Source organism: Leiobunum rupestre, chromosome 5 (assembly GCF_980474605.1).
Source record: "Leiobunum rupestre chromosome 5, qqLeiRupe1.1.hap1, whole genome shotgun sequence".
Taxonomy (NCBI): domain Eukaryota; kingdom Metazoa; phylum Arthropoda; class Arachnida; order Opiliones; family Sclerosomatidae; genus Leiobunum; species Leiobunum rupestre.
The window spans coordinates 20,711,291-20,727,253 of record NC_143388.1 but is presented as its reverse complement, the minus strand read 5'-3'; positions in this window follow the sequence as shown (position 1 = coordinate 20,727,253).

Sequence of the window (15,963 nt, the reverse complement as noted above, 5' to 3'; positions counted from 1 at the left end):
GATCTCAATTTTAGCTGTTGGCAAGATGACTTGAAACTCCCTTGAGATAATTGATGTCATCCGGGTTTGTTTCCGTGACACATGAGTCTTGATCGTTGAACTCAATTCAATTCAATTATTTTATTAAATATATCTTTTAAGGTTAAATGTGTTGTAGGGCTAAGTCTTCGGTGTCTCGGTGTAGTAGCGTATTGTGTTTCAAATTGCAACGCTTACAGGCTCCCGCTTTGCAATCGTTGATCTGGTGGTCTTGACGAAGACAATTAAAGCAAAGAGAGTTCCTTTTTTTACCAGTGTCCATATCTCGTCTAAAGAAGCCTTGATCAATGTTGAGCATTTGAAAATTCAATGGTCGTCATTACAGATGCTGCATTTGGATTTGACGGCCCCATGTTGTGATGACACATGTTTTCTTCTGATACGAGACGTCTTTGGTTCGTGATATTCCTTGGGCAGAATTAGCCAAAGCTCTGGCGCGTTGTTCGAGAAATGTAGTGAGTTCTTCAAACTTCGGACGTTTGGACCCAGTGTACGATAGTTCCCATTGGCATCTAGACTCCGTGTCGAGTTTTTCTTTGACGATGTAGAGAAGAATCACATCCCAGTGCTGGACCGGCTCCTGAAGGACCTTCAATGATCTGATAAATTCTGACGTGGTATTGATGAGACAGCGTAGAGCCGTTGCAATCTCTTCCTTCATTGACGCCTGGCTGAAGAGGCTTTTGACATGTGCATCCACAACTTATCTTGTATTATTAAATCGGTTGTTGAGAATGTCCCATGCTTCAGCGTAGTTTCCGTCTGTTAACTGGAGGGGCTGTATCAGGCGGGCGGCAACGGCGTACGTGAAATTCTTCAAATAATGTTATTTTTGGGCACCGGATAGAGAGGTGTTGTTATGGACCGTAGCCAGAATCAAATCGTGAAAGGGAAGCGTCTCTGTGTATTCTCCACCAAACTTCGGAAGGTCAAATGGCGGTAACCGATGATGGTTTGGCAGCCGGCAATACGTTAGCAGTTGCCGCTAGAATCTTGCTGTGTGCGTTTCGAAGCAGGATGTCAAGTTTCTCGAGTCTTGTTGCTATACCGTTGAATTCAGCTTCGTGTATTTCAAACTCATTACTGCATTTAATGTTGATGATTTCTCGTAGCGAATCCAGATCTAGAATGAGTTTCTGAACCCTGTCAATGTACAGGGTAGCCGCTCCATCAGATAATGGTAGTAGCTCGACCTTTGATGATTGAAGAACGTTGTTCTCGATTCTGGTGACTTGACCTTTGATGGCCTTCCGTTTCGTTAACAGGGCACCCATTATGAAGTGTTAACCCCTTTGTTGTGGCACTGGAACCTTGAAGACAAATTATCTCACGTAATTAATAGCTGGACTCGACGAGGTAACGTTGTGACGCTATTCGATGTGAATAATCCGGCTCGACGGACCAATAAATGAACGTGTACTTGATTATAAAGTCTAAGGTACTCAGCTATTACTCAATTCTAGTACAAACAAATATTTTATTACGTGATGACCAATCAGTGTTTCCACACGGGCGACTTAATTTTCCCCTTTTTTTGGAGCGGATAAATGAATTTTTCCCGTTTTCGAAAACCGTTTTTCCCGCAATTTTTCCCGCTAAATTCTAACCGACGGCACTTATTTTTTCCCAAATGTGGACTAAATTATGACAAAATCTAATAAAAATGACTGCATTTATTGCAAAACCAACAAAACATATGGTGATTTTTAAATTATCACTTATTGTTGTCAGTATTTTAACAATAATATTGTTAACAACTTACTAGGAACTTTAAAAATCTAATAAAAATGACTGCATTTATTGCAAAACCAACAAAACATATGGTGATTTTTAAATTATCACTTATTGTTGTCAGTATTTTAACAACAATATTGTTAACAACTTACTAGGAACTTTAAAATTATATCAGAAACAAATCTTAAAAATTTTCTCTAACAATTTGAGCATTAGCTTGTACTTTTTTTTAACCGCCTAACCATGTTTTCGTTTAGTTCAAAGTTTTCTGCTTTGGTTCCTGATCTTTTCATTCCATATTTAAGTTTAAGGATGCCACAAATGGTATAATTCCCTAATCGGTTCCTTTTTTTTCAGTTTTAATAGATTTTAAACTACTAGGCAAGCACAAAAAGAATCTCACTAGTTTTGGAAGCTGAGTGAACATTGGTTCATTGTATTTTTTCAAAAGTAGCCCAATTGGGCTGGAAAACCACCCGACTGACAGCCATTCTTCGAAATGAATACATGATATGGCCCGTAAGTTCGTAACGGCAAGCCGGGCCGAAGCAGACGATTCTAATAGATCTTTTTATAAAGTAACGTGGCCTTCTTGTTTAAACGTGGCTCTTACGTCACAGTCTCTTACTTTGACAAGCCTACGAGCGCGCGCTACACTCGCGAGGAATATAGCTTATTCTAGTCCGCGTGCAAATCGCTCGTGCGAAAAATAATACTAATAAAGCTGGGTCTTGTGACGTAAGAGCAACATTTTAACAAGTTGGGCAAGACCACTTTTTATTTTATGAAATCAACTATTAGATCAAGAGCTGATCCGAGGAAGCAGTGATCAACTTTGCGCCGTGAATCTAGCGAGTTCAGAAAAGGTCTAGAAATAAGTACGATAAACGAAAAGGTCTAGAAATAAGCCTGCACTATAGTTTTCTCTATCGTTAACTTTTCCCGCGAAATTTTCCGTTCTGAGTGAATTTCCCCGCTTTTATCCCTTTTTCCCGGTTTCGAATATTTTGTAGCGCTCTTAGTCAGTTTTCCCCGCAATGTGGAAACACTGTGACCAATACAGAGTACGAGCAGGTTCAAACCGTGACTGCCGATTTAGTTTAGGAAACGGGTTTATATAGTTCAATGAAAAAAACACGTTATGTAATATTTACAATGATAAAAAAACTACAAAGTATTAAATAAAGCAGCGACCTGGACTATTGAACATCGAATCTTCATCCAAAATGTCTTCTTTTTCTTTCCGCGAAATAAAATAGTGGCGTTTTCAGCAGTGTCCTGGGAATTTAAAAACTTTAAAATTATCTGCAAAATGGCTCTTCTTTGCTTAAAAATTTTATTTAAAAAAAACTGATTTCTAATTTATAATGGAAATTGAAAAGAAAATATGACATCTGCACGTAAACCTCAATTTTTTCGTCCATTTACGAGAAGAAACTAAATCCTAAGTTCTTGATACAAAACAGGTCTACTGACTGACGATAGGAGCAACTGGTAAAGAAAAAAGCCCATCCAGAAATTGAAGGTGTGAGAATCGGAAAGAAAACCAGAAACAACGAAGAGCACGCATGTACCTCCCGCACCTTTTTAAAAGCGCTTTTCACCAAAACCGATTTTAAGGAAAGTTAGGAAACGAGCTCTTCAAACCAGTGACGTAGCTGATGGTCCGCAGGGCCTGCGGTGCGGGGGGGGGCCTCGAGCTTCAAGGGGGGCCTCGAGCTTCGGGGTTGCCCAGCTAACAATAAAAAAAATTATATAGGGGGGCCTCATAGGGATTTTTGCGGGGGGGGGCCTCTGAGTTCTCAGCTACGCCACTGCTTCAAACCTCCGTGTAACTGGTCATCAATTCTATAAATAGCAATCGGGGTCTTTTTACGACCATCGGCACGGTATTTTTTAGATAAGAACTCAAAAGGGTAAAATACAATAAGGTAGAGGAGCCCCGACATGACCTCCGCTATAGAGGAGAAACCACTTAGGGAAGCCCGCTTCCCATCCTCTGGGATCTAGGGACCTAATTCACCTTTTCTGGGAAACGGATCACTTTGAGGAAAGTCGGAATGAAACTAATTGGATCCGTAGATAATTTCAACGTGACAAGTCCTATAATACAAAGGGTTGGTTTTTCTCTATAAAATAGTTGCTTGCACGTATATTTTACTTTTCGTGAGCGTTCTAATAATTTTAAATTTTGTATGTTCTATTTCTCATTTTGTTGCTTTGGTAATTTAATAACGTTTTGGGTCTAAAGTTGGTTTTTTTGTTCTATTGATATTGAAATTTGTTTAAGGCAATAACATTTGTAATATTTATAATTAAAAAAAAATCTACTGGTTGGGATAGCACCGGGATAACATTTTTTGAGGATGCTTCTGATAGCGAAATATCATCAATATGTCCAGTAGTTAATACACCCAAGGGCAAATTCTTCCGAGGATAGGTATATTTTGGCTTGCCAACTTGTTAAATTTTGACGTGTACCACAAAAAGTAAATAAAGTTGTTCGCTCTCATATTAGCTCAAATTTTGATAGTTGCAGTTTTCTAAATATATAAACAATATTGTATTTATTTATACTTGGGGAGGATGCCTTGCTTGAGTGGATTTTAGCGTTGCTAACGATAGCCCACACGCTCTAAGTGTAAGCTAATTCCTTTTAAAAAAATCGGAATTAAGCGCTCATTTACTTGTAATTTCATTTTAAACGATTAATGAACTTTTCAAAAACATAGGAGTATAGGAGAAATGTCCGAAAATAGCTCCGATACCGGGAATCAAACCCGGGCCTTCTGGGTGAAAGCCAGATATCCTAGCCACTAGACCATATCGGATCGAATCTTGTAAAGCTTCACGCTGTCTTAATGGTTGATTTAATTGAAATTATTGATTTGTTAATGGCCGCTTCAATAAAAGATACTCTGTTTTTACTCCCCTCTCCAAATTCATCTGGGAAGGAGCTATTTCCGGTCGGTCGGTTAAACGGTTAGAATGGATAGCCAAAAAGTCATATTTAAGCCAATAGGAGAAGCGTTTTTGCCCTCATGAGAATTTTGCGTCAGATAAGAAACGCATCGGCTCACGTGTATAAGGAACATACTAATGTTAATTTTCGATAATATATTTAAAAGTAAAATATATATTGTTACTAAAACTAAGTATAAGAAGATAATATTATTATTATTATCATCTTAATCTTATGGTATAAATAATTAAAATTATACAGAATATTTTTATATTACCAGCATATGTAACATAATTACTCATATATATTACCATATGTAACATAATTACTCATATATATTACCATATGTAACATAATTACTCATATATATTACCATATGTAACATAATTACTCATATATATTACCATATGTAACATAATTACTCATATATATTACCATATGTAACATAATTACTCATATATATTACCATATGTAACATAATTACTCATATATATTACCATATGTAACATAATTACTCATATATATTACCATATGTAACATAATTACTCATATATATTACCATATGTAACATAATTACTCATATATATTACCATATGTAACATAATTACTCATATATATTACCATATGTAACATAATTACTCATATATATTACCATATGTAACATAATTACTCATATATATTACCATATGTAACATAATTACTCATATATATTACCATATGTAACATAATTACTCATATATATTACCATATGTAACATAATTACTCATATATATTACCATATGTAACATAATTACTCATATATATTACCATATGTAACATAATTACTCATATATATTACCATATGTAACATAATTACTCATATATATTACCATATGTAACATAATTACTCATATATATTACCATATGTAACATAATTACTCATATATATTACCATATGTAACATAATTACTCATATATTACCATATGTAACATAATTACTCATATATATTACCATATGTAACATAATTACTCATATATATTACCATATGTAACATAATTACTCATATATATTACCATATGTAACATAATTACTCATATATATTACCATATGTAACATAATTACTCATATATATTACCATATGTAACATAATTACTCATATATATTACCATATGTAACATAATTACTCATATATCTTACCATATGTAACATAATTACTCATATATCTTACCATATGTAACATAATTACTCATATATATTACCATATGTAACATAATTACTCATATATATTACCATATGTAACATAATTACTCATATATATTACCATATGTAACATAATTACTCATATATATTACCATATGTAACATAATTACTCATAAGTATGCCTCTGTATAACATTTCCATTGAAAAAAATTCAATGAGAGATTGTTTCACGCGGAACATACATTAAGCGGACCCAAAAATGCAAAAATGCTTATAATCCTTGCGCTATAGAAAAGGTTACCATGGAAATTAAATCACGTGATCGCGAGGCACGAGCTAAACTTGACATGGGCAAAGCCAGAAACGCGCGAGGATTTCTCACTAACTTCCGTTTCCCATCAGTAAAGTTGATGACGCGTATTTCGTCATATCCCGTGAACAAGGCTACATTATCGAAAATGCTTTTATGGAATACTTATGAGTGATTATGTTACATATGATATTACCAGGCAATTTTAAGGCTTCTCATGGAGACAGAGTTAATTCATTTCGTATAAAATTATCTTTCGGAAAAAGATGAAAACTAATTCCTTTAGAACTAAACGTTTTACTTTTGCAGTACAGTATGCAACAAGTGTTTCCTTTTAACCAGGTAACTTTTTTGGCATGTTAAGGCTTAGCAAAAAACCGATGTTATGTTCGAGAAAAGTTTCTATCTTTCTAATATTTCAACAAGCATTATATAAATAGTAACTTATGAGTCCTGGCTGTCGGAAATATTACTTCTTGGCAATTTCTGGGAAGATGTTTTATTTAAGCGCCTATTCAATATCAAAGTTAGCAGGTACTAACAAGTAAAGTTAAATTTTAGCTATATTTAATTGCAATTCTTGAATTTTTTTAACGCCCGAAATAGGTTTTACGGGACATCGCAGTTCTTCTGTGGGAAATGGCTTTCTAAGGATTTATTTCAAATTTAATTCAACATGAAGTCGCTCACATTTTATAACAATGTTAATTAAAGATAGACATTTCATAAAACACATCAAATACGAGATGAAGAGCTGACCAGGGACGTCATTTCAGGATTTTTCGGGAAGGGGCAGAGCTTGAATGTCCGGGGTTTGGGAAAACCAGTTTTTTTATAGCGCAAAAACGCGTCAATTTTAATATTTTTCGGATTTTAAATCGAAATAGTTATTGCATAATTCAGGATAATAGACCATAGAAATCTCATAGGTACCTAGAATGCTGCCGCGTAACTGAGAAAGAGCCAAACACCCGTGACAGACGATCGATCAATATCAACCAATCAGAACTCAAAGAGCGACTACCGCCGGTAACGTGGGACATCTAGCTTGATTTCTTTATAATAATAAATTACATGTTACATTACGTCACTATAGAACCAGCAATTGATTGGCCGATATCACTTTTATTTTAAATAACGCTATCGATTTTTTAAATATGGCGGGTGATCAAATTGTTCCGACGAGGCGGTAAGATAAAAAAACTATTTATTTAATTTTTTTAACTTTCATTCCTTTCCAATTCCGACGAGCAAAAAAATATTCATAACGTGCGAATTCTTCCTTGTATATCAAATCAACGCGGTATATCATTGTGCCCTTGATTTTAAGTAAAAAAACATAATGGAAAAGAGAAACTTTAACATTCATTTTATGAAATTTTCAAATAACGTATTAAATTGAATGTTTGATATCTTGTTTGATAAAGGGATCCATTATTATTTAAAGTAAAGATTAATAGGATGTATTTTTTATTTCACTTCAACTTGTGATTTCAAGAACGCCAACACAGTGTTGGGCATTTTCGTCAAAGAGCCACTCACGCTCACGTCTTATTGAGCGGTAAAATTTTCGCTCCTCTCTTTTCGCTCTTTTTTGAGCAGTAAAACACGTCGCGTCAGCCCTACCTCTTCAGATTTTACTCTAATCGCATCCAAGAGGGTTATTTTACGCGATTTGCAAATGCTTTTTGAGATTTTATATTTTGAATATTTGAAGAATATGGTAGAAATGGATTTCACGAGGCAGCTTTACTCGAACTTAAAACTGAGTTCCAGAAAGAAACAAGGGACATTCCAAAATTGCTTCGTATTCACAGAACTACTTACCGGCAAAGAAGAAAATGGATAATGGAAAGCAGTCGTCCATATACTTAAATTTTGGAAACTTTTCCACAATTATCAGATGCCCAATTTGTAAGTATAGTTTTTCAAATATAAGTACTGACCTCAGCCTGCCCCCCAAAAACATTTTTTGCCATCCTATTTAACACCTCAAAACCAATAATCTTCAGCTTTTCCCTGCCCTAAATAAACAGTTTAAGCCAATTCCAGAAAATATTTATGGAAAACTTGCTGGAGTGTAATGCTTTTATATATATATATATATATTATATGATCTACACTCCTACACACTGTTTTTGTGTAAATAAATTACAATTTTGAAAAATTGTTGGTGTTGCGCCTACGTCAGAATTAATTGCGCTCTGTATGATGATGCAAAGAAAGAATGTGTTCACTCTAGATATTATTATCAGCACCAATTAAACACGCGTAAAAGGAAAAAATCCTTATATTGAAAATAGTCAATTCCAAAGTCAGCGAATGAAACGTTTCGCACCCACATGAAGTGAAGACTCGCTTATCCTATGTCGTGGATTTCTGTTTCGTTGTCTTTCCTCGTTACGACATAGGATAAGTGAGCTTTCATTTCATAGGGGTATAAAACATTTCATCCACCAATTTTCAGAATTTACCTATTGTATCCCTGTGCGAGCCCCAGAATTAAGGCTAAAAGATTCCCAGAATATGGTTGACCGTATCTGTTAATAGATTTTCAACCAGATTTTTTAAAAACCTGGTGTGGCTCTTTAAGATATGCTAAAGGTATACAAAAGCCTCTTTTGAACCAATTGCCTAAAACAAGCAAATTTAACTGAAACGCAGTCTTTCTTTAAAGGGCACATTCTAGAATACTCATCACTGTTGTAAAAATAACAATTTTGTCCTTCAAATTAGATTTAAGGTTTTTCCCTTGATTAGTTGTGGATCCTGGAAGAATACCCCTTTCCCGTCTCAACTTTCGACTAGTTTCCACCATGTTTTTGAAAACCTGAAATTCATTAAGTATTTCTTGTTTGCAATAGCTATCTGGGACAAAGCAAATTGATCTTCTCACGGCCTGTTGAGTTATTAAATTTTTGTTTAAGCTCCTTCATTAGAAAAGCGAGTCCTTCGCAATTTTTACACGGGTTTATTTTCAAAATTGGATTTTCATTTATATTTAGGAAGAATGATTATGTTGCGACAATCGCCGGGCAGGTTGAACGCCTTTCCCCCGTCTCGCGCGGGGTGAAAGACAAATCGTCACCGGCGTTTGATTACCATCGCGTTAGGTGACGTAAATTTTAAGCAGCCAATGAAATACCGGGACTATTCGTTTTATTTTAAGTGGAGGAGCGTACTGGGGGGACCAACGGGTGGATTGAGAGAAAGGCTAAAAACCGTCTCGACATAGACATTCTCCCTAGGTATAAATAAATACATTCTTGCTTTCACTTAGTAATTTCACCATCGCATCTTCGTAGGATTTTGATAATTTGTCCCTCGCACTAACTCTTTTAACAGGTGACTCACCAATTGCTGCTAAGTGTTGTGATGTTTAATTGTACTGATTAAATAATACTGATTGATATGAAATATATTTACTGAGATCATTTATTGTTACATGGTTGAGACCCTTGACATATATATCGGTAATAGGTTGTGTTCCTCCCAGCGTCCTCTATCTGTGTATACAGTCAAGGTCGTCAAGTTCAAAGGGTAATAGTGTTCAAGGTTGGATGTTACAATAACTTTTGTTTTAGTGTCCAAAGCGAAGAGGTGGTTTGATGGGACGGTCGCGAGTGCTCCGTATAGTAGGGGTAGGTTTCGATGGCGGTAGAAGTAGTGTCTTCATTAGAATTGGTCGAGAAGCGATTGGAGGCGAGAATGGTGGATGATATTCTGGGAATCGGGATGGAGAGATGGTGAAAGGCGTCGGCATGGGAAATGGTCTGGGGGAGTTTCCAGGTACCACGGGATCCAATTGTAATGGCTTTGGTGGCCTGGTGGGATATGGTGAGTTGCCAGGAGTAACAGTGTAGTGTAAACGCGGAAGTTGTCGAGTAGAAGGTGTGAGAGGGCCTGCGGAGACCATAACTAGTGATCGTGCGGTTGACGTCCACAAGGTTGTTGTGGTAGAAGAGGTGGTTTGTGTAGCCAAAGGAAATGGCGATATGGGGATTGTGGGTTGTCTAGGTTGGTTTGTGGCATATTGGACGTTCAATGATTGTCCGGGTGAAATCAAGGGAATGGGTGCGACCATGACTGGGAGGCTTGGAGACAGCGTTGTATGCGGAATTTGTTCAAAATCGCTGGAATGCGATATTATTGGTGGGTGTAAGCGTAGATGACTGCGTGATCTACGAAGCATGGTACCTTTAGCTGTGCGAATTACATAAGAGTGTGGTTCGTGAGCCAAGTCGGTTATCGTGGCAGGAAGCCATGTTCTGTGGGCCTCAACCACCTTGGCTCCAATTCGGCGTGAATGGGAGGTTGCCAATTGGCGTTGAACGATATTCCATTAGGAGGTATTGTAGGTCGTGACCACTCGATTTGGCTTTCATGATCATGTTCTTCACGGTTTGGATCGTGCGCTCAGTCATCCCATTGGACTGAGGGTAGTGAGGGCTTGACACAATATGTCTGACACCCCATTGCTGGAGAAAGTTGCAAAATTCATGGGACTGGAAAGGAGGGCCCCCATACGAAATGAGACGTTGAGGTACCCCATGTCGGGCGAAGTGTGGCGAAAGGAACTTGATCACTGCGGAGGCATTGGTGGATGTCAATTCTGTTGCTTCTACAAACTTGGAGAAGTAGTCGACCAAAAGAATTAGGTTCGTGTCGAACCACCGCAGTAAGGCATCCTCCCCCTTTTACCAATGCGAGAATTTCCGTGGCACCCTTTTCCCCATAGTCGAACCACCGCAGTAAGGCTTCCTCCTTTTTCCATGCGATAATTTCCATGGTACCCTTGACCCCATAGTCGACCTCCCCCCGTAAGGCTCCTTCCCCCTTTTCCCATGCGATAATTTCCATGGTACGCTTTTCCCCAAAGTAGAACCACCCCAGTAAGGCCCTTCCTCCCCTTTTTTTCCATGAGATAATTTTCATGGTACCCTTTTCCCCAAAGTAGAACCATCCCAGTAAGGCCCTACCTCCCCTTTTTCCCCATGTGATTATTACCGGGGTATCCCAGTAAGGCCATTCCTCCCCCTTTTCCCCATGTGATAATTAAAGGTGTACTCCCCATTTTTCCCAAGTTATAATTACCGTGGTACCCACCTAACCCTTTTTCCCATGTCATAATTACCGTGGTACACTTTTCCCCATAGTAGAACCACCCCAGTAAGGCCCTTCTTCCCCCTTTTCCCATGTGATAATTACCGGGGTACCCCTCCCCCATTTGCCTATGTGATAATTACCGTGGTACCCCCACTCCGCTTTTCCCATGTGATAATTACCGTGGTACCCTCTCCCCCTTTCCTCCATGTAATAATTTCCGTAGTACTCCCCTCCCCCTTTCCAATGCGAGAATTTCCGTGGTACCCTTTCCCCGCAAAAATAACTCAACCTCGCAGTCGTACCAAACCCCCCTGTACCCCTTTAAACCCCCTGTATCTAATGGCTAATGCATAAAAGCCACGGGACTAACGTACGCCGAGAGAGCCACGGGACTTTCAAATTGGAACAACCCCGAAACCCCCCGCACCTCCTCGTTTCCGAAACTCGCAGCCCCCGACGCAGGCCTTCTGAAAATAACCCAAAGGATCCCCCCCCCCCCTCCGAAATTTTATTCGCGGCGGAAAGATGGAAAATTTCGGGTGTATTGCGTGTAGGGACAAACACGGCCCAACTCTCAGGGGCGACAGATTTTGAGAAAATAGATATTCGAACTATCTCACTCAGTAACGAAGCGAAAGGCAGTCTCGGTTTCCCTCTGTTCCGCGGGTCGCTTTTTCCTCGCCGCCCCGCCTTTGGCTTCGTGACAGACTAAGTAAACATTCCTGAAAGCTCGGACGACGACGACCAACCATAGACAGTATATATCCTTAGGGATATATACTGTCTATGGACCAACGTACCAAGCGCTCCTTATAATATAGATTGCTTGGAAATTTGCGTTGATTTAGGCGAAATTAATTCTGCAATCACGAAAATATTTCTTATAAATGTTTCGTTAACGCGGGTTTTATTTTAGGAGGTTTAGAGCGAAATTGTTAGTGTTTGGTTCGGTTAATATCGGGTTGGACAATTCTTGATGCGTAAGACTTGGTACTGTCCTCTAGGTTGCGTTATAGAAGGCCCATCGTGATAGCAAGAATGCGGTTGGGGTGGCGCCGCGCACTCGCGGCGCCAATACGGGTAACACTTGGATACTCGGTGCAATGCACAGAAACATAGGGAACAAACGCTTAACTTTGAATTTCCATAACTCCACGAATATTTGTTTCTGACAAAAATGTTTTGCACCATTAAATCCCTAGCGTCTTAACTTATTTAAAATGGAAAAATAAAAATTGGGCTCATGGACCTATAATTAAAAAATCCCCAAAGGCTGACCGTTGTGCATCCCAAAGGTCTTAAGAAATAATTTATCCCAGGGCCCCAAAAGGTCTTAAGACGGGCCTGTCTCGCAATTTTAATTTATTAGTTTATTAGTCAATCTAACTACACTGCACTATGTTCCAAAACGCCCAAAAAAATTACAATACTGAATAAAGCCAGGTAGTAGAAGAAAACCTTTTAGCACAAAAACTAAAATATTTTTTTCAGCCAAAGCTAGCCCAAAACTTTGGCGGATTTTGGGCTATTTTAGGAAAATTATTTTTAAATTTAAAACTATTTTTTCTTTAAATTGCGCGGAGATCAACGCGTTAAATTAATTAGAAGATAATTTTGGGGTTTTGTACTAGTAGTTGCCGTTAAAAGTTTGAATTGGTACCTGCGGCTTTTTGAGAAACACCTCTGCCAACATGGTCGAAAATGGGATTTTTCACTTTTCTGTCGGTGGCGGAAACCAAATGGTCCGTGGGAAAATTCTGAAAATTTTAAAATTTACTAGTTCGATGGCAAATTACAGATTGCGATTAGTGTTGTTGCGATATTCCAGCAGGGGGGCTAGTTTCGTCGCTAGGGGTCGCTGAGAATCAAACTTTATTTGGGTGCAATCTGATTTTACACTGATTCATAATATGCAAAAATATTTTTATGATATTCGATGGGGAATTTTTGCCGTTTTTTGGGCGTTTTGGAACATAGTGCACTGTACTTCACTTCATAACCGATGCAGAACCCCGGGAAAGAAAATTTTAGGCTCACCCAGACGCAAAAACCACCGAAAATGCCGAAATAAGTTTAACAAGTCGGCCCAGGCCGTAATATTAGTTCCACATCAGTGTATTAGAGTGGGCAAACCTAAACACCCTTAGAAGGCACAGGTAGGCAAACTAGTAAAAAAGCTGTTGAGGCTACGTGATTTCTTATCGTTTGATATAGTATAAATTGCCACCCTAAGTTTAAGAGTGGATGCCGCCCACCATCAGTAGACCCGGGTGGGCAAACTGATATAAAAGCTGTGGAGCCCATGTGATTTCCTATTGTTTGATATATAATTCACCATCCTATGTTAAAGAGTGGGCACCGCCCACCCTCAGGATACGTGGGTGGGCAAACCAATACAAAAGCTGTTGAGGTCATGTGATTTCCTATAGTTGGATATACAATTTACCATCCTACACTGTTAAAAAAAATTGTTCTAATTTGAACAAATCGCCGTTCAGAAGGTTGTCCCTGTAACAGAACGCCATTTTGTTCTAATATGAACAAAAATATTCGTTCGATAAAGAACGATGGTTGATGGTTCAATTTTGAACTTAGATGTTCTATATTGAACAAACCTTCTTTGTTCAAATTAGAACGTTTTTTCGTTCGACTTGGAATGCTTCATCGTTATTCAATACAAAAAGTACATAAAGTTATTGCTTTCAAAATTATAGCTCAGGCAGGCCCGGACTGGCCCAGGTGGCTAACCGGCGATCGCCGGTCAGATCGGGGCCAACTCAAGAATTTGGCATCAATGGGAAATGCGGCCAACACGTTTGCATAGCCGGAGGGGCCAACTACTAGCCAGTCCGGCCCAGAGCTCAGGTCTCCTGCCGGCGGCTCCTCATGCTAAATTAATTAAAGTAACCTAATCTAACCCATTGCCCACCGAAAAGGAAAACCAGGCCTAAAACTAGATTATTTGAATTTACTTCCAACCCCAACCATATTAATAAGCTTAAATTATCTACCACGAAAGTGATATGAGTAGGGTCAGAATACCGATTCAAAAAGGTCCTGCCTCCGGGGGAAGGAAATGCAGAGCCAAAGGCAGGGGAGGCTGGGGGATGCAGGGAGGCAGGGGGAAGGAAATGCAGAGCCAAAGGCAGGGGAGGCTGGGGGATGCAGGGAGGCAGAGGGAAGGAAATGCAGAGCCAAAGGCATGGGAGGCTGGGGGATGCAGGGAGGCCGGGAGGCAGAGGGAAAAAAATGCAGAGCCAAAGGCAGGGGAGGCTGGGGGATGCAGGGAGGCAGGGGGAAGGAAATGCAGAGGCAAAGGCAGGGGAGGCTGGGGAAAGCGAAGAGGCAGGTTGATAAAATAGAGGTTTTGTATAGTGAAAATTTTAATGACGTAGAATTCTGTTAGTATATATAGACGGACACCAGGGTACAAATTAATTCAAACTCAACGGATCAACAAGTAAAAATAAGAAACCATCAAACGCAATGTAGGTATACGGCTTATTGAAGATATCCTCTAAATATTCTCTAATCACATTTCTTATACAGAATGACTGCCGATCTATTGTTTGCTATTTCGTCGGAGAAATTCGTCGAAATTACTCCGAAGCTAGATGTACGACTGGGTCACAGAGACGTTACTACGGGGATTATTTTATCCGAAGCTAACTTCCACGAGCTATACCGAAAGAGGCACGACATTTTAGCGTTCTTCGAGAAAGACGACACCCCAGGTTCATCGTGGTTTTTCACGGGCTCCGAGACGCAACGTATTGAACTGCGAACGTATCAGAACTGTAAGATTTTAGACATCCGGGAAATGATACCTGGCTATGGGGAGATGTATGGAAAGCTCTTACCCACTAAAAAGGGTATCGCCATTGGATACAATCTCTCCAAAACTCTGATGGATTTGCATGATGACGTTGAAACGTATCTTAATGAAGCGAGACGGGTACACACTCTGATAAAAGACGGTATTATTGGACAATTGACCGATGGTATACGTAAATGTTGTTACGGATGTAGTGTAGCCCATCCCTCGCAGACCCAACACAACTGTCTGGCAGACTGGGAAATGCGTGTTGACATGAACTATGATACCGCGATAAGAAATTTAGATTATATCGAGATTTATAAAATTTTTACATTAAAAACATTTTTAAGTGATGAATTTTGTAAGTGCTTAGTTGCACGCGTCGTTTGCAACGCTAAACAATATTTGTATATAAATGCACCGTGATTTGAATAAAATGTGTCATTCTGTAAAATGGAGTTCAGCTTACAACACCCTTTTAATGGTTTAGTCGCGGGCGCTACGCAGTCTGGTAAAAGTTACTGGGTGGCTAATCTCATCAAATATAAAGATATATGTATTTCACCCCCACCAGATAGAATAATATGGTGCTATACCGAGTACCAAAACAATCTATTTAATTCGGTATTGGATCATACTCCCACAGTTGAATTTCATGAAGGTTTAATAGACGTGAAAATATTGGACCCTAACGTCAAGAACTTTGTCATATTAGACGATCTACTTTGCGAAATATCAAATAACAAGGACATAACGAATTTGTTTATACGCGGATCCCATCATAAAAACACGTCTGTCTTTATTCTCATGCAAAA